The following is a 6,999-nucleotide window of genomic DNA, read 5'->3' on the forward strand; positions in this document are numbered from 1 at the left end:
TTTTAATGTAATACTTATGATAGCAAAGAAATTTAACCCACTTTGAATTTTTATGTATTTCTTGTACTAAAAGAAATGAGTTGTTTTATGCAGGCTTGTTGACTGCATGTAGTATGAGCTGCTCCACCTGGGAAGTCATGCATTTTAGCAGGAAATACAGAATTTTCAACAAGCATGGCTTGATATTAGCTGACTTTTTCTTTTTCATTGTGTGCCAGTGCACTCGAATGATGAATAGGTTGTGGATCACCTTGCCACAGTGTCAAAAGGTGCATTGGATAACCATGAAATCATTTTTTAAATGTGGCGAAGGAATGGCTATGTCATGACTAAAGGAATATGTGCCGTGCTAAGACCAACATCTTTCTGTCATGAAGGCCCTCCGCAATGGGCTTTGTATTTACAGTGCTCTTGGAATTACGCGTAATATACAGCTATGCATTTGCTTTTAGGAGAAATGGATTCATTTTTCAAAGTATTTATTTTTTTAAATAAAATAGCTTTGTTAAATTTGATTTTATTCTATGAAATTAATTTTGATGTCAAACCACAACATGTGTGGTTCTAACATTGGCATAACAGTTCAGGACATCAGGCTCTGGCAGGTCCTACACTTGGATAAATGAAAGAATTAGTACTTGCAGGGCCATAAAATTGACTGAAGTTTATTTTCATCGTAGCGTTCTATCATGCACAAAAAAAAAAAGCACTCATCAAGACCTGCACTTTCAACTCTATATTTAGACATGTGTAATATACTCACCAAGCAGCTCTCATTATCTCATGTGGTCACAATGTGAGCCATCTCAGTAATGGCATGTAGCTGGTGTGCAGCAGGACTGGACAGAGATTGATGAGAAGAACTGCACGCAAATCATTAACGTGGGTCACCCCATGTCACAAAGAAAGTAACACATATAAAAATGACTTATATCTTCGAGCTATATATAAATGTGTGGGCTGCAAATAAACTGCTTCTATACATACACAGGTTTTGAACACATTATATTTCAGATGGATTTACTGTATTAATTTCAATGTTATTTGTGTTCATGTTTTTTAAGGTCCGAACAATAAAGGTAGCAGACAAATTGGTGTCGTTCCAATGTGTGGGATGCATTTTTGTAGTGAATAGTTGTGGTTTTGGATATCCATCTAGTGACACATTCATCTATCAGGCCTCTCTATAGTATGTAAAGGTATGGAAGGACACCAGCGGATAATTCTTTCCTAGAAATGGTGTTCTTTTTTGATGAAATGAGGTCACCTGACTTGAAGATGTCATGTAACATACAGGGTATATTTAGAATGTCGACATCACTGACAATGAGCCTGTGAAACCAACACATGGAATGCATATCTACATCATGAAGGAGGTGGAATCAGGTCTAGTGATGAAAGATTCAGGTGCTCCTGTGTTTGACCATCCAAGTCCTCCTGGAGTTAAAGTACATAACAATGTATTTACCAACCAGGATGGTTTTGTCCCTCCATCAAACAGCTGTGCAGAAATACTGTGTACCAGTCTGCCCGCTCTTGTTTTATATGAATACCGTGCTCACATGAATCCATCACATGCTTTTGCAGTGTTGATTTGACTATCCAGAACAGGTGATTGTGGTGTCAAATTAAGATAGTGTCTTCTCACTGTTGTGCACAGCGAACATTCAGACAACAGACATAGAGAGGCGCCAGCAAACAAGTTCATTTTTCTGTTTTATCAGCATCAATCACTGAAATCATTCTCATAGACAGGCTGATATCAGAATTTTAATCTCTGATTAGCCTCTCAGCTTTTTGTTATAACTGATCCATCATAATCTCACTGGAACTACAGGAAGCTGTGTGGTGTAAATGTCTGCAGAACTGATTTTGATAGAACTGAATGTGACTTCAATAATTTTCTCCTGTAACATTAAAGTATAATATAAAACCCGGAACCGCCTTGCTCCACAGTGCCTGTTGTCCATTCCAGTAAGAAATAACCTCACTAGTTATGCTTCAATGTACGGCATGATTAACGTAGTTTCCACAAGAGGTCGCTGTCATGCAACAGTTCATTTAACCAGACAGTGTTAGACATGATATTATAATGAAATTATTTTTGGATTACAACAAATCCGTCAGAAATGAGTGTTCTATACGGCCCTCAGCCGTAGCTTGTGAAAATAATTTCTCTGATTGCTGCTGGATGGTCAATCCAACTCCATATTAGTACCAGTTTCTGAAAGTGTGTACAAAAGGTGAAGCCTGTGTGTCTTCACTGGTCATGCACGTGGATTTGCTACACTCCACAGATAGAACATAGATGTAATCTGACAAGCAGATGAAGGTACTGTTAGTGATAAACACCGTGAACTCACTGTTCGTACTGGTGATCTGCATCACACACTGATTTGCTCACATATCTTTATTAAGGTTACGATTGTTGCAATGGTCAAAGATTAAAATGAAGTTCATGAGGGTCAAAATGATATCCGAGAAAAATTTGGTGTGAAGTCAGCATTATTGATGTTTCAATCTACTCTTTCCTTTTAACCTCTAAGAAAAACAACGGAGCGACGAAAGATAGAGATTTAAATAATACAATTGCTTACTTGCATGTTTGAATTTATAAAGTTCATAGAATAACTCATGTATTTTTGGACTTATAAATTCAAATTTATAGTTTGTTTGGCATCCTACTCTGTTTTCAGTCCTACATGAAAAAAGCTGATGAGATTTTGATTGTTAGAACATTACTGAATTTATAAAATGCTATTTTCTCTTTCTTATTCTCAGCGTGTTCCTTCCCCTCAAATGACCCGTAAAGCAAACCTGATAATTCTGTTTAAAGCCAACTTTATCCACATTTCTGCAGCTATGAATTTATTCATACTAAAACCTGATACATCTTTTCCAGTGAAAATGAAATATCTTTATTTAAAGCCAACGAACACTTATTTTAAAGAATAGTCACTTTGATAAAATTGTTTGATAGCCTTTCAAAGACATTTTGGACAAAGCCTGTTTTTGTCTGATATTTTTGTAAAATAAATAGCACAGAAACGGACAAAACAATAAGAAATGGTTGGGAGAAATAGAGAGAAGAGATATTAGTTGGGCTTGTAGGAACACACCTTAGACTAGAATTGAAAACCAGCTTCAGTTACTAGAAATTTATAGAAATATTTTCAAAGACAGAATCCAGTATGCTGAGGGGAAAAAATTAAATGCAGGAATTACTATAACATTTATTTGTATTTTTGGAATACACCACTGTGATGGCTTTCCGGACAGCTGGACGGCCTGCCTTCCTCCAGGTCTCTGGAGGTGGAGGTGGAGCTGACAGGCGGTCGTCCTGCTGGGCAGGATGGAATTACTGTAAATCTGCAGCAAACAGACTCCTGTAGCTCTAACATTAATAAGTGACTGAGAGGACAACAAATGTGAACAGCACCAGGACCAAAGGGATCACTGTGAAGAAGTGTGGAATTGTCTGGCATTTATAGAACCCGCTCTGGATCTTAATGAAGCCCAAGATTTTGCAAAGGCAATTTAAATGTTTGTTTCCTTCATTAAACTAAAAATGCATGAGAGAATACCTTGGATAAATGTCATTGGTTAAAATTTCTCCCCCTCTCGAGAAAACAGAATAAAATGCTGCAAATACTCAGTTTTTTGTAATAAATTAATCAACATAAACAGTCATTAGTCAGAATGTCCATCATTCAGTCGAGTTTTAAACATAAATAGAAAGCAAATACCACTATTTTGTTGTCATGCCCAGTGATCATGCGTTAGATTTTATGAGGGATGTCAGCTGTTCAGGTGAAGACGTTCTGAGTATTCGTGTCCTAAGGACACACATAAAGTTTAACAGTATTTGTGTGTATTCAGCTCCTAATCCTGTTAAATATTAAGAGAAATTAGTCATAAAAAAGTGAATAAAAAGTTCACAAATCAGAAACAAATTAAAAAGAAACTATATTACCATTTAGCTTTCATTAGCTGTTGATTAGTCAAATAATGTGTTTTCTTAATTTCTATAATTATCATTTGTGCATGTTTAAGATAAACTAATTAGGTCCAATCATTGGACAATGTCAGCTGATATCAGGCGTATCTGCTCCTGATCAACATGCAAAAAACCACTGTGGCACAGAAATAAAATAGAAAGTAGATAAAGCCAGTAGAGGGAAGCATTGCTGCAGGTCAGAGCCAGCAGGGCGTCACCTCAGCCTGACCACTCATCTGTCAACCAGCCTGACAGACTAACCATAGAGTTCACATTAAAGTCAGCAGGGCAGCAAACACAAAGGCTCACACCTTCACTCAGCCAATGCTGAAGGGACAGATCACTCCACAATCAAAAACACCTCACCTGGGGTTCTATTTATCCACTCACATTGACTGTGGTTTGAGTCTTAGCGTTTCAGACGTGTCATCCTGTTGTCTTGGTTTCAGTCTCCGTAGAACTAGATGCTACCTCACATGCGGCACCAAAGGAGCCATATTGACAGTCTCCACAGCATTGCCACTCTCTAGAATTCTGACCTGGTTACTCACGTAAATCCACAGACAAGAGGCCAATGTTAAGTTGTGACATTAACTAGCTTTTCACCGTAAATACAGGTAGTCCTCAAGTTACGAACATCTGACTTCTGAACATGCATAGATATGATCAACCACCATATGCTGCCATATCCAACTACAGTAATTCCTCGTGTATTCGGGCTTCAAGATGCCCGACTTCACCTCATCACAGATTTTTAGTAGGTAGTCACGTGATACCATACTCGCATTCTCTTGGCTGACTTATCCATTAAATTAGCCATTAAGTCCGTCCAAAACTTAGTCCTCCCAATGTGTTTCTGTCCTCCAAATTCATGTTGTGTATTTACTCTGGTCTTCATGATAATCACCTGAACTCTGCACCAATTGGGTCTCTCAAAGTCAATTGTGTGTAAGATGGAGTAGATAATCAGTGTTGAATGGATCAATACTGCACAGCTCAAGGACAAGCGTAGTATTTGAGGCACTCAAGGCTCCAACATGACAACTCAGGCAGAGAAAGCAAAGCTAAAGTAAAGGTTACATGGATGCCTACTGATTCCAAGATCATCTCCATTATCTATTTCCAGCCTAGAGTGAGTGATGCAGACTTTATGGTAATCACAGCATGCTGGCCGCTGCACGCCTGTCACCTGTTCAGATCAGATTTCCTCACCAAATGAAAGTGTGTCAACAGGGACTCTCCTACAAGGTTACTTTGATTTAGAAATATGTGAGGTGCTGTGTCAAAGAAACATGATTATTATGTCATATCTGAAAACAATGTAGGGTTTGTGGTATTTGTATACTCACTGTTTTGAAGATGGAAGTTAATGGATCATAAAAGTGTGTTGAACTATAAATCTTGTACTCTCCTAATGCTTGTGAGATATTGTGAGATTTTTGTTTTACGCATTTTTCCACTGCTTCTTGGCAAATAAATCTACACAATGGCATTTCTGAGAGGGCTCATATGATGCGCATGTTCTGTGCTCATAACACTGAGGGTCTGTCTACAGCCCAGAGTTCATGTTAACATGGGCACACATCTATATAGACAAACATTTATATCAGCAGAGCATAGTGCACATTTAATACCCTAAATAATAATACATCGTTAAAAAAATTGTATGACAACAATATTGGCCAAATAAAGGGGTGGCAGTGGCTCAGTGGTAGAGCGCGCGGTAGAGTGGGTCGTCCAATGTTCTGAGATCAGCGGTTCAATTCCCACTCCCGCCCAAAAAGAAAACACCCGAAAGTGAGCTAACAGTGGGAGATGTCAGCTCACCTCCGGAGCACTGCCGAGGCGCCCTTGAGCAAGGCGCTGTCCACCCACACAAGCTGCTCATTTGGGTGCACCACGAAGGAGCTGCCCGCCACTCCACCTCCCATTGCATGCTTACAGGCCCCCATGTGTGTGGTTGTGTGTATTACAGGGGCCTGTACACACTAATATACATGCGTGTGATTTACTAACAAAAAAAAAGTAGACTGTGTTCTTAATTTCCCTTCAGGGATTATTAAATTGTATAAAAAAATTTTTAAAAATCAAAGAGTTTCAGGGGTTTGAAAGTGCCATTACACTTTTTGTCTGACAAAAAGTCAAAAAAGTAAAAAGGCAATTACTGCCAAAAATGGCTCCATCACCATCCAGAGTTTTATTTTTCTGATATTAGATATCTGTTAAAGCTTTTCACAGTGCTTTTACACCTTCAAAAGGACTAAATAATTTTGGAAATCATGAATCAGTCAGATTTTTTAAAAAAATAGTATGTGTATGTTGCAGCGTATTATGTTTATGTCACTCAAAGTCAAAGTCAGCTTTATTGTCAAATGTACCATATATGCACGACATACAGCACAGATGAAATTGCAGTCCTCTCTGACCCACGGTAGACAGTACAACAGGCAGTACAACACAGACAGTACAACAGGCAGTACAACACAGGTAGTACAACGTGGGACAACACAGACAGTACAACACAGGCAGTACAACACAGGCAGTACAACACAGGCAGTACAACACGGGCAGTACAACACAGGCAGGACAACACAGGCGAACAACACAGGCAGGACAACACAGGCAGGACAACTCTCTCTCTGAGAATATACATGTCATATGTAACTCAGGGTTAAACATATCTTGTCACTGAAAATGTTCTAAACAAATTCTCGTATAGAAGCTGATATGAAGGTGACTTTCCACAGTATATTAGTGAGTAGCTGGAATCCATCAAAGATAGGTAAACATCATTCACTTCTATAATTAAAAGTCCCAGCTAAAATGACATCGGCCCAACCAAAAATGAAATTCTAGCACGGAGCCCGGATCTGAGAAATCCAAGAAAAACGAGTCGGGCTTTAAAAGTGGAACAAGTTGAACAACAGGATGCAGGACACCCCGCTGGACACGAGTGCTGCTTCTGCTAAGAGGGACAGCCAGGACGTCAGGTCTCGTCTGTT

The sequence above is a fragment of the Antennarius striatus genome, chromosome 1 (assembly GCF_040054535.1).
Source record: "Antennarius striatus isolate MH-2024 chromosome 1, ASM4005453v1, whole genome shotgun sequence".
NCBI lineage: Eukaryota > Metazoa > Chordata > Actinopteri > Lophiiformes > Antennariidae > Antennarius > Antennarius striatus.